The sequence below is a fragment of the Convolutriloba macropyga genome, chromosome 13 (genome assembly GCF_964194025.1).
Source record: "Convolutriloba macropyga chromosome 13, txConMacr16.3, whole genome shotgun sequence".
NCBI lineage: Eukaryota > Metazoa > Xenacoelomorpha > Acoela > Convolutidae > Convolutriloba > Convolutriloba macropyga.
The window spans coordinates 37,572,194-37,586,393 of NC_134480.1; positions in this window are offsets into that span (position 1 = coordinate 37,572,194).

Sequence of the window (14,200 nt, forward strand, 5' to 3'; positions counted from 1 at the left end):
TTTGAAATGTCAACAGCAAAGGTAATTAGTTTGGAGGCAAAAAACATTCTATTAAACTATACAACATAAAAACGCCGTCATTGAAAACCCAGCCGCCGTGAAAAACATAGCAAACAAAGTATCTGAATGGCAAAGTAAATTTTTAAAAAATAATGTTTATAAAGGTTCACATAAAACAATAACTTCAGTTTTTCAAGAAAATGAAATGGAAAACTTGTAAAAATTAGCCTAATTAATTAATGCTTCAAACAACCCTTACCGATAATTTATCTAAATTAACAACAGAGCGCAGTTGAATGGAAACAAGTTTCCGCCAATGCTAGCAATATAAAAGTTTAACCTTTCAAAAAAATTCTTTTTCAATGATAGACACAATCAGTTACTCATGCATAATACAGAGAAAGTAAAAATCTTTTCTTATCGGTCTGTTTTGTAAGAGAATTATAATAGTTCAATAAGCGATTTGGTGAATTAAAACGTTTATGTTCAATGCGAAACGGATTCCAAACAGATTTTTTTTGTAGAGATTGCAAAATAACTAGCGGAGAAAAACAAACACAGCATCTACGCATGATGCAAAGTTTTATCCAACTTTTATTTATTCCTAATTACTTAGAAGCGTTATAATTGCTCTACTTTTGATGGCTGGAAAGTATTCGAAGGCACATTTTTAGCCTTTCGGTTATGAGTACATGCAGCAAAATAACAGAGAAAATAAAATAAATAAATTATCTGAAACTTAAAACTGTCGATGTGATATTTAACTGACTATTATCATTTCAATAATTCAATGAATTACATTTTTTAGATTTTTTAGAACAAAAGACTGTCACTCATTTTCGCAAACGCAGATTGCACTGAATTTGTAGGATTGACGACGTTATGTTTCGAAAGTTATTTTCAATCAACTGCCGCCTCTGTCGTCAATATATAATTGGACCATCAAAAAGAATATGTTGACAATAGGAGCCAATGAAACACTCGCATTTGGATGTTGAAAAAGCAATAATGAAAAAAAAACATTTGAATAAATTTCTTTAATAGCTTGTTTTGACATTTTGAAATGTCAACAGCAAAGGTAATTAGTTTGGAGGCAAAAAACATTCTATTAAACTATACATTATAAAAACGCCGTCATTGAAAACCCAGCCGCCGTGAAAAACATAGCAAACAAAGTATCTGAATGGCAAAGTAAATTTTTAAAAAATAATGTTTATAAAGGTTCACATAAAACAATAACTTCAGTTTTTCAAGAAAATGACATGGAAAACTTGTAAAAATTAGCCTAATTAATTAATGCTTCAAACAACCCTTACCGATAATTTATCTAAATTAACAACAGAGCGCAGTTGAATGGAAACAAGTTTCCGCCAATGCTAGCAATATAAAAGTTTAACCTTTCAAAAAAAATTCTTTTTCAATGATAGACACGCTCAGTTACTCATGCATAATACAGAGAAAGTAAAAATCTTTTCTTATCGGTCTGTTTTGTAAGAGAATTATAATAGTTCAATAAGCAATTTGGTGAATTAAAACGTTTATGTTCAATGCGAAACGGATTCCAAACAGATTTTTTTTGTAGAGATTGCAAAATAACTAGCGGAGAAAAACAAACACAGCATCTATGCATGATGCAAAGTTTTATCCAACTTTTATTTATTCCTAATTACTTAGAAGCGTTATAATTGCTCTACTTTTGATGGCTGGAAAGTATTCGAAGGCACATTTTTAGCCTTTCGGTTATGAGTACATGCAGCAAAATAACAGAGAAAATAAAATAAATAAATTATCTGAAACTTAAAACTGTCGATGTGATATTTAACTGACTATTATCATTTCAATAATTCAATGAATTACATTTTTTAGATCAAGTCAAACTTCAAAAATTGCAGCAAGAAGAAATGCTTTCGGCAATATGAAAGATGGCGCCAAATAGGTCATACAGAACAAGAAAACAGAAAAATGGAATATAAACATTCGTTATCAGTTTTCGAAAAAAAATTCAAAAATTCTAACTGATGATTTGCTTCTTCAAATAACTGAAAAGTTAAAAAAATGATTTTTGAAATAGATAATTAATTATTCATAAATACGGTTTTGGAAAATATCTTGCAAGCTTTTTGAAATTTAACTATCACCATCTTGGTCATTGAAGAGTTTCTCAGTGTACTGCGCGCTGATGGAGCTTCGTTGAAACAAAGTTTGGTGTTACTAATGATAAAACAATTAACAAGGTAGGTTTTTAGTACTTTGAGTATCAAGTCAAAATTTATCCTGCAAAAAAAGGAAAAAAAGTTTACAAAATGGGAAACAGATAAAAAGCCCGAGAAACTTAACTCAAAATTAAGGAACAAAAAAATTCTTGCAAAAATATTTAAAAAGTGCCCGGATTGATCAAAGTAGAATCTGTGGAGGTTCAATATCATTAAAATTAGTTTTGATTTAGATTTGCACACAACGTTAAAAACTCCGGCATGATTTTATAAAATTGTTTAAAAAAGTGGCAAGCAGAAAACAGAAACTTTCCCAGAGAAAAACAGTCCAAGTAAATTTGACTGAAAAACATCAATTCTTCGTGCTAAAAACAGTAAAATATTAACACTTCTAATTAAAAATATTGTCAAAATATTAAAAGTGAATATAATTGACGCAAAATTTTTTCCAACTTTAATTTATTTCTAAAAAATTAGAAGCGATATAATCTCTAATCTTGATTGCTGGAAAACATTCGATGGCACATTTCCAGCCATTCAGTTATGAGTACCTGCATCACAAAAACAGAGAAAATAAATTAAATAATTATATAATACTAATAGCTGTCAGTGTGATATATATCTGACTATAAGAACAATTCAATAACTCAATGTAATATATTTTCCAAATCCAGTCAATGTTCAAAAATTGCAGCAAAAAAAATGCTTTCGTCAGTGTTAAGTAAGGCGCCGTATAGGTCAAACAGAACAAGAAGAAAACAGAAAAATGGAACATAAACATCCGTTATCAGTTTTCGAAAATGTTTTCAAAAATTCTGTTTGATGATTTGCTTCTTTAAATTAGTGAAAAGTTAAACAAATGATTTTTGAAATAAATAATTAATTTTTCATAAGAAGATTTTGGAAAATATCTTGCAATTTTTTTAAAATTTACCTATCGTCATTTTGGTCATTGAAGAGTTTCTTAGTCTACTGCGAGCTGATGGAGCTTCGTAGAAACAAAAATTTAGTATTACTAATGATAAAACAAATAAAAAGGCAGCATTTTAATAATTTGAGTTTCAATTTAATGTTTATCTTGCAAGAAAATGGCAAAAAGTAACAAATTTGGGGGCATATAAAAAGCCCGAGAAAATCACCTCAAACTAAAGAATAAAAAAATGCTTCCAAAACATTATAAAATTGCCCTGATTGATCAAAGTGGATTCGGTGGAGATTAAATATCATTAAAATTGATTTTCAGTCAGAATTGCACACTACGTTAAAAAACGTTTAAAAAAACCTTGGTCATTGAAGAGTTTCTCAATGTACTGCGCGCTGATGGAGCTTCGTTGAAACAAAGTTTATTGTTACTAATGATAAAACAAATAACAAGGTAGGTTTTTAGTAATTTGAGTATCGAGTCAAAATTTTTCCTGCGAAAAAAGGAAAAAGTTAACAAAATGGAAAACAGATAAAAAGCCCGAGAAACCTAACTCAAAATTAAGGAACAATAAAATTCTGGCGAAAATTTTTAAAAGGTGCCCTGATTGATCAAAGTAGAATCTGTGGAGATTGAATACCATTATAATTAGTTTTGATTCACATTTGCACACAACGTTAAAAACTCTGGCATGATTTTATAAAATTGTTTAAAAAAGTGGCAAGCAGAAAACGGAAACTTTCCCAGAGAAAAACAATCCAAGTAAAGTTGAGTGAAAAACATCAATTCTTCATGCTAAAAACAGTGAAATAATAACCACTTCTAATTTAAAAAAATGTCAAAATTTTAAAAGTGAATGTACTTGGCGCAAATTTTGGTAGGCACGCTCAGTTTTTATGCATAATACAGTTAGCGATAAAAAAATTTCTTATCGGTCTATTTTATATGAAAACTATTAAGTAAATTGACGACTTAATAACATGACGCAAAATTTTTTCCAACTTTAATTTATTCCTAATAAATTAGAAGCGATATAATCTCTACTCTTGATTGCTGGAAAACATTCGATGGCACATTTCTAGCCAATCAGTTATGAGTACCTGCATCACAATAACAGAGAAATTAAATTAAATAAATTATATAATACTAATATTTGTCAGTGTGATATATCTGACTATACGAACAATTCAATAACTCAATGTAAAAAATTTTTCAAATCCAGTCAATGTTCAAAAACTGCAGCAAAAGAAAAGCTTTCGTCAGTGTTAAGTATGGCGCCGTATAGGTCAAATAAAACAAGAAGAAGAGAGAAAAATGGAACATAACCATTCGTTATCAGTTTTCAAAAATGTTTTCAAAAATTCTGTTTGATGATTTGCTTCTTTAAATTAGTGAAAAGTTAAACAAATGATTTTTGAAATAGACAATTATTTTTGCATCAGAAGATTTTGGAAAATATCTTGCATTCTTTTTTGAAATTTATCTATCGTCGTTTTGGTCATTGAAGAGTTTCTTAGTCTACTGCGAGCTGATGAAGCTTCGTAGAAGCAAAAATGTAGTGTTACTAATGATAAAACAAATAAAAAGGCAGCACTTTATTAATTTGAGTTTCAATTTAATGTTAATGTTGCGAGAAAATGACAAAAAGTAACAACTTTGGGGGCAGATAGAAAGCCCGAGAAACTCACCTCAAACTTAAGAATAAAAAAAAATGCTTCCAAAATTTTTTTAAATTGCCCTGATTGATCGAAGTGGATTCGGTGGAGATTAAATATCATTAAAATTATTTTTCAATCAGAATTGCTTACTAAGTTAAAAAATTAGGCTTGGTTTTGTGAAATTGTTTAAAAAATTGTCTAGCAGAAAACGGAATTTTTACCAGAGAAAAAAAAGTCTCAGTAAATTTGAGTGAAAAAACATTAATTATTCATGCTAATAACGGTAACATTTTCACCACTTTTAAATTATAAAACTTGAAAAGAAAGTTTTAAAGTGAATACTAGGTGAAAAGTAGTAAGTAGAAAAGTACTAAGTGAAAAATAGGTGAATTTTAAAAAAATAAAATTTCACTGAATTAGCTGCTACAAAACCTCACGTTTGAAACCCCAAAATGGTTCATTTGTCGCAAAGATAACTGGCTCAATTTTTGATAGACACGCTCAGTTATTTATGCATAGGACAGATAAGATTAAAAAGATTTCTTATCGGTCCATTTTCTGTGAAAACTAAAACAGTTCAGTAACTAAGTTGGTAAATTAAATTGTTTATGTTCAATGCAAAACGGATTCTAAAGTTACTTTTCTTCTTTGTGAAAGATTGGAAAATAAATAGCTAGGAAAAAGAAACACAGTATCTATGCATGACAAAAAGTTTTATTCAACTTTTTTCTATTCCTTATTACGTAGAAGCGTTTTAATTGCTCTACTTTTGGTTGCTGGAAAAAATTCAATGCCAGATTTTTAGCCTTTCGGTTATGAGTACCTGCATCACAATAATGGAGAAAAAACGAAATAAATTACTCGAAAATTAAAACTGTCAATGTGATATTTAGCTGACTAATAACAATTCAATAATTCAATGAAATACATTTTTCAGATCAAGTCAATATTCAAAAAATGCAGCAAAAGAAATGCTTCCGGCAGTATTAAAGATGGCGCCGTATATGTCAAACAGAACAAGAAGAAAACAGAAAAATGGAACATAAACATTCGTTATTATTTTTCGAAAATATTTTCCAACATTCTGTTTGATGATTTGCTTCTTTAAATTAATGAAAAGTTAAGCAATTAATTTTGAAATAGATAAAAAAAATTTTCATAAATACAATTTTGGAGAACATCTTGCAAGCTTTTTGAAATTTAACTATCGCCATTTTGGTCATTGAAGAGTCTCTCAGTGTACTGCGCGCTGATGGAGCTTCATTGAAACAAAGTTTAGTGTTACTAATGATAAAACAAATAACAAGTCAGGTTTTTAGTAATTTGAGTATCAAGTCAAAATTTAATCTGCGAAAAAAGGAAAAAAGTTAACAAAATGGGAAACAGATAAAAAGCTCGAGAAACTTAACTCAAAATTTAGGAACAATAAAAATCTTGCAAAAATATTTAAAAAGTGCCCTGATGATCAAAGTAGTATCTGTGGTGATTGAATATCATTAAAATTTGTTTTGATTTAGATTTGCACACAACGTTAAAAACTCTGGCATGATTTTATCAAATTGTTTAAAAAAGTGGCAAGCAGATTACAGAAACTTTTCCAGAGAAAAACAGTCCAAGTAAATTTGACTGAAAAACATCAATTCTTCGTGCTAAAAACAGTAAAATATTAACCACTTCTAATTTTAAAAAATGTCAAAATAATAAAAGTGAATATAATTGGCGCAAATTTTGGTAAGCACGCTCAGTTTTTATGCATAATACAGTTAGCGATAAAAAATTTTCTTTTCGGTATATTTTATATGAAAACTATTAAGTAAATTGACGAATTAATAATATGATGCAGAATTTTATCCAACTTTAATTTATTCCTAATGAATTAGAAGCAATATAATCTCTACTCTTGGTTGCTGGAAAACATTCGATGGCACATTTCTAGCCATTAGGTTATGAGTAACTGCATCACAATAACAGAGAAAATAAATTAAACAAATTATATAATACTAATAGCTGTCAGTGTGATATATAAGAACAATTCAATAACTCAATGTAATATATTTTTCAAATCCAGTCAATGTTCAAAAATTGCAGCGAAAAAAATGCTTTCGTCAGTGATAAGTAAGGCGCCGTATAGGTCAAACATAACAAGAAGAAAACAGAAAAATGGAACATAAACATTCGTTATCAGTTTTCGAAAATTTTTTCAAAAATTCTAACACGTGATTTGCTTCTTCAAATCAGTGAAGAGTTAAACAAAGGATTTTTGAAATAGATAATTAATTTTTCATAAATACGATTTTGGAAAATATCTTGCAAGCTTTTTGAAATTTAACTATCGCTTTTTTGGTCATTGAAGAGTTTCTCAGTGTACTGCGCGCTGATGGAGCTTCGTTGAAACAAAGTTTAGTGTTACTAATGATAAAACAAATAACAAGGTAGGTTTTTAGTAATTTGAGTATCAAGTCAAAATTTATCCTGCGAAAAAAGGGAAAAAGTTAACAAAATGGGAAACAGATAAAAAGCCCGAGAAACTTAACTCAAAATTAAGGAACAAAAAAATTCTTGCAAAAAATTTCTAAAAATTTCCCTGATTGATCAAAGTAGAATCTGTGGAGATTGAAAATCATTAAAATTAGTTTTGATTTATATTTGCACACATCGTTTAAAACTTTGGCATGATTTTATAAAATTGTTTAAAAAAGTGGCAAGCAGAAAACAGAAACTTGTAAATTTGAGTGAAAAACATAAATTCTTCATGCTAAAAACAGTAAAATATTAACCCCTTCTAAGTAAAAAAGTCAAAAAATTAAAAGTGAAAACTTAAAGAAAAATTTGTGAAATTAAAAAAGATCATTGATTTGGCTGCTACAAAACTTCACGCTTAGAAATGCAAATTGGTTGTTTGTCATTAATATTTTTGCTCAAACTTTGATAGACACGCTCAGTTATTTATGCATAGAACAGATAATGTTAAAAATATTTCTTATCGGTCTATTTTCTATTAAAACTGTCGTACACGATCAATATTGTGTACTTGATTTTGCAATGCGAATCACTATTAGAATTTCTGTTGAATGTACTTGTGCGGCGAGTGCACTTAACACAGTTTCGTATTTAGATTCGCGTAGCAAATCGCCTATCTGACACCTGTTTATTTTACACGAATAGTAAATACGACTGACCAGAAATAAGTTAAACTAAGAGAATGAGATTTAAAATAAGTTAGCAAAACAGAAGTCATAAGGAATGTGACTAAACAATTCCCAGTGCGGGAATTAGGGCAACAGACATAATATGTGAAAAAAAGCTGGTAGACAGTGAAAGTAAGATGACTTTGGAATACGTCCGTCAAGATTAGGTACAACGCTAATTAAGTACATCGTATATTAATTTTTCTGCACCAAATTAAATGATTATGTAGAACATTTCTCCCTTTTTAGTGAAAATTAAAATAGCATAATCTAGAAATTTGAAAAAAAAATATTTACTAATACTTATTCACCGGTTAAGTAGCTATCAACAATATATTCACTGGCTATCATAGCTAGTCATAAATAAAATTGTATGGAAAATTTAAGTCTACATATCCTCTTCGTCAATTATGAATTCTTCTGGTGGGCTCTGATTTTTTGGGCGAATGCGACGGTCAGTTGGAGAAAGTTCACCTATGACTGGCGAGGGAAATGTATTTGAAATTGGCTGTACTTGAGCCGCAGTATCCACAACCGTTTGGATCACCGAAGGCTGCGAGGATCCGACGTCACCTGCACGACGTTTCCTGCGAGGCTGTATGAAGTTAGGCGGGCAGGAATTTGTCGATTCACCAGCTGAATCGTCATTTTCAGATCCATAGTATTTAGGGCTTTTTCGTGTCCTCTTAGTTGAACGTGAGAGGACTTGGTGCAATGCTTCTGCAGGTGCCAAAGTAGAAGGTCAAGTTAGTTTTGTTCATTGATTCGTTGTTGGAGGCGCAATAATTATCTCAGAGGCTATAATTTGTTGGCCGGAGTTTGTCTCTGATTGCGATGGGGTCTCTGTTGGTTGGAGATTGGGTGGCACTTTTGGCATCCTTACTCGCATTGCGCAAGAAATATTGGATCTGTTAGATGAGACAACGCTTGCCGTATCACCTTTGCGGTGTTTCATCTTACGATCGCCCTTCTGAATTCGTGTGAAGTCTCATAACTTAAATTTAAAAAATGTGATTTAGTACTAATATTGCTCAGCGGAGTATTGGCTTGTCGCCCAAAGTGTGATTCGAATGATTCGAAAGGCGAAATCTCAGTAATTTTTGTTTACATATGTGGAGCTGGTAGAGTATTGATTTTAGTGCTGCTTTAATGGTGAATGAATTTAATTCTTTATTTGGTTCTTTTATACATGCAGGGCGCTGTTTAATTGTACTAATTAATCGTTCTACTAAACCTATAGCTCGGTGATTGTTTGCTGGAGCTGGGATTATATTGATAATTTTTTTAGTGCAATTATTTTTTAATTGATTTCCTGTCAGACAACGAGCTTTATCTATTCGAAATGAACGAGAAACTTCGAGAATGGGTATATAGTTATCCAAACATTTAATTACATTAGAAGCATTTGCGTTATCAAAAATTTCAGCAGAGGGTTATTTGGAAAATCTATCAATACATGTTAAAACATAAATTTCATGATCTTTTTCATTATCAATAGGTCCTGCAAAATATATTTGTATCTCTTGGTTCGGGACTATACATGGTTTATGTGCTTGAAATTTCTTTGCGGGAATTGTAGATTTTAAACTTTTACCGATTGCAATGCAAGGTCTGCACTCAATTGCTCGGACCAAAAGGTCTCTACTCATATATGGCCACCAACAATGCTGGGCAATACATACTATCCCCAGCTACCCGGGTGACTGGCATGGAGGTCCTCGATGAGCGCATCCTTTCAGGCAATTGAAATGGCCACCTTCTCGTCCATGCAAACGCAACCACCGCTTACATTTAAGTCCCGCCAGTAGCTATGTAGGTAGGGGTTTAATTCTTTCAAACATTCCTTGTCAGAGCGGAAGATGTAGTTTCTGACTTCTTTGAGCACTGCATCTTTGCTCGTTAGGGAGGCGATTAGGCTTTTGTCGAATACTTTCCCAATCACCTTGTCAAAGGAGAGGACTTGAGGGCTATCAGTGAGTGGGGTGCTGATATTTGAATGAGTGGGTGATTGGCGAGGCGTATTTGGGGTTGCATTATCCGTGAAGGAAACACGAGGCGAACTTCGGGTAGAATGAGTAGAGGTTGATTCGCTTTTCATTGCGGACACTTGTTGGCTCACTTTTGATGAGTTTGATGAATTTTCAATTAAATTACATGAGTGAGAAGACAACTGAATTTCAGAGAGAGTTTGGGCAAAAAGCGACTTTTTGTTGTTTGTCAATTGAGCACGTGAAATATTTAAGGTATGTGACCTTTGAGTGCTAATTAAGGAAGAAATTTGAGGATCATTTGTGATTGACAAGTTAAACAAGCTTAATTCAGTGAATTGATGCTGGTTTTGGTAAGCGGAGGACGACTTTCCGGTATTTTGCGTCTCAAATAGTGCTATTTGAGGCTGAATTGGTAGCGCAGTATTTATAGTATTTGTACTATGCGATGAGAGTTGAGATTTCAATTGGTGTTTACTAGTGTGAGTTGAAAATAAGGCATTTGAGTTATGTGAAATAAACGACTGGATGAATAAGAGGAGATTATGCCCGGCGAGTGTTAATTTATCAATAGTAAAGCGTACCCGCGGATCGAAATCACAATCAGAAATATGATGATTCGGAGTTTTGATTTGATTTGAAAGTGTTAAATTGCTGAGCAGGTGTTAATTGATTTTGAGTTGCACAATTAATGTGAATGAAATTTTGATTAGGCTTTTGCTTGGCGAGTGTTGAATTAGTTTGAGTTAAGCGTATGCTCATTGCGTGTCCACTATCGGAATTAATATTATAAGAGTAGATTAGATGTGAATGATGCATTCGCGTAGTGTGTGTTGAATTATTTTGAGTTATGCGTACGCGCGTTGCGTGATCACTAATAAAACTATGATTACGTTTTATGGGTAAATCTGAACTAATACTTTGCGGAGCGAGTGACATAATGTCTTTTGTTATCAACTTAGGCTTAACGGAATTTATATTCAATACTTGATTAGGATGTTATGTTGAGTGCTAGATGTTTGTATGTCAGATGTATTATCTAGGTAAAAATTATTAAGTTCAACAGCCGAAATATGTTTTTATTGTTGAAGTATATTTGCGTCAGTTTGTATGCGGGATAATGTTGCAACTAAAAATTCATCATCAAATTTAGAAATACTTTTTGCTGGTTGATAAGGGTTTCGGGATATATAATCAACAAGTCCCATCTTTGCGCCTGGCAAATGTTCTATTTTAAATAGGTAGACTGAAAGCCGATCGACCCATCGTGATAAGTGACAGTTATATGATTTATTGGATCTATGTTATTTTAAAATTGAAAGAAGGGCTCGATGATCAGTTATGATAGAAAATTCTTTGCAATAAAGATAATTTTTAAAATACTCTATGGACCAGACCACTCCAAGGAGATCAATTTCTTTGATGCTGTAGCGTTCTTCATTACTATTCAAAAATCTAGATGCGAATGAAATTGGTTTCCAACCATTAGCTGTCAATTGTTCTAATGCTGCTCCAAGGCCAGAGCGAGAAGCATCACATTTTATACGTGTTTCGAGTTGATAATGAGTGTATAATGAGTGTTTTCTGTGTGATTCGCGATTCGTGTTTCCGTAGCATTAAAATGTATGGTGTGTTCGTCAGTCCAGATGTGTTTTGTAGATTTACGACGAAGGGGTCTTAGAGGATAGCAAAGGTGTGCTAGATTGGGAATAAATTTACTAATATAGTGAACCGATCCAAGGAAGGAGCGTAATTTTTTAAAGGTATTGGGTGGTTGCAATGAAGGAATTGCAGAAGTTTTAGATTCCAGAGGTGATGTTCCTGATGGAGCAATATGATACCCCAACCATGAAATCTCTTGTTTCGCAAAATGACATTTGGGAAGATTGATACGTAGATTATCCGCATCCATTTTTTTAAGACAATCTATTAAATTGATCTCCTTCTGAACCTTTACTTACAAAAAAAATATCGTCAAGGAAACAAAATGTATTCTTAAGGCCAATTAATGTATATTCCATCGCCTTCTGAAACACGGCAGGCATGTCTGTAAGTCCGTAAAAACCTGTTTTAAATCGATATGTGCCTGTCATATCGCTGCTTATAATATTGAAATTAAATTGTTTGGCTGTGTCAGCATGGAGGTTCAGTTGACTATGCGCATACTTGAGATCTATAGTAGAGAAATAAATTTTATCAGCTGGTTCTGTTTTGTAATCAGTTAATATTTGTGATATGGAGTTTATCAATGTTTCAATGTTCGGCATTTGGTACTTGTTTTTATGTATGGATTTATTTAGAATTTTTGAGTCTAAAGCTAATATGATTGTTTGATCTCTTTTAACTGTAATGACTTTTGGAGAAATAAAATATTGATCGGAGCAATTGTTTTGTTTTTCTATGTGTTCTTCTTCAAGAAGTTTTTCAATTTCGTTGTTAACTCGTTCTTGTAAAATAATGGGTACTCTTCTACCCTTTTGACGATTAGGCTGAAAATTTTTGGGAAATTTAGGTTGAACTATGTGAACTTTTGATCTGCCAATGCGTGACATAATTTGAGGAACTTGATTGGCTATGCGTGTTTTGAATGGGCATTGAGGTGTGATAGTGTTGACCATACTACCTTCATCCGAACAAAGAGTTGGAGAGTTTGAAATTCCAAGAAATTCAAAATCTCTGCCATTTAGTGGTTTCAATCCGTCTCTAACGACCACAATTTCGGCGTCTTCGATCCGCCAACCATTACTTTCTATCAGCGCTTGCATCATTCCAATGACGGGTATTGTTTCATTAGCAAAGGTCTTGAGTTCTTGTGCAGGTGTTGCTGTTAGCCATCGTGCAAGAGTAGAATTGTTGATTACTTCAGTAGCGAGTGATTCGTTCAAAATGCTACACACGCTCCCGGTGTCAATGAGAAATCCTCTTTTAGTTTTTCCAATCTGTAGGATTGTATTTTAGGTTTCGATTTGCACTGTGGTACTAACAATGCTAATTACAATGTTATTATCCGAACTATCATAGTGTGATTCACATTGAGGCTTATAATTGGAATTTTTGATTGCATTGACAGACTGTTCAGATGAATTTTCCTCAATTGATTTAACATTGGGACGAGTTGGTTTAGTGGATGGAGACTTCGGTTTACAACATACACGTTAAAAGTGATTCTGTAAACCACAATTATTGCACGTCTTGCCTTTAGCAATACATTTGCCCTTGGGATTTGCTGACCAAGTGCGGCCACAATTTCGGCATAATTGATTCGTTTGTCGGATAGGGGCTGAAATTTTTTGACGTTGATTTGATTGGCGAAACGCTAGTTGTGGAGTTATTGCATTCACATGCAAAGCGGGTTGTGTGTTCGAAATCTGTAACTGATTCCGTTGTCCGAGTTCCATATTAATGGCCATGCGTAGAGCTTGTGGCGGTTCAAGAGTTTCTCTGAGTATTTCTTGTTGAATTTCGGGATCTTGCATATTGGCAATGAATAGATCTCTGATCAGTGTATCTTCTTGATTTCCAAAATCGCAATTCTCGGACACTTCCTTCAATTTGCCAAAGAAAAGTTCAATAGATTCCCCTTTTGACTGCTTTGTGGTAAGGAGCATGTACCTATCACAGGTAATGTTTCGCTGACGAATGAACGTAGTTTCCATGATTTGCCAAATTTCCACCGTTGTCAATATGTCCATCTTGAGATGCGGGTTTCTGCTACATATGATGCGTCTTCCTTCGGTGCCCAAACTGAGATATAGCATAGATACTGTCTTGCGGTCCGCTTGTGTCCATGGCGTGTCTCCACACATGATTCCTATCTCCATCCGCTTTTGACATCGATTCTCCCAGTTCAAATTAAATAGTGCATTTCTAGCTAACCGTTCTCGTTCTGATTGGGCTGAAGAACTTGTTATTGTACTCTCGTAGATCGGTTCTAAAGGTAGTTGAACATTCTCGGGCTTTGGTTCGAGCCGAATATCCAATGCAATGTTCACTTTCGCAAGAAGAGCCAGTTTCGTCTGCATCTGCCATTTCTCCCACTTCAACGGAGGGTCTGCACTCGGTTTTTTCCAGAAGGATTCGATGCCAAGTGGAGTTTGCATTTGCGTTGCTGACTGCGTCATGTCGAACACAATCAATATTGTGCACTTGATTTTGCAATGCGAATCACTATTAGGATTTCTGTTGAGTGTACTTGTGCGGCGAGTGCACTTAACACAGTTTAGTATTTGGA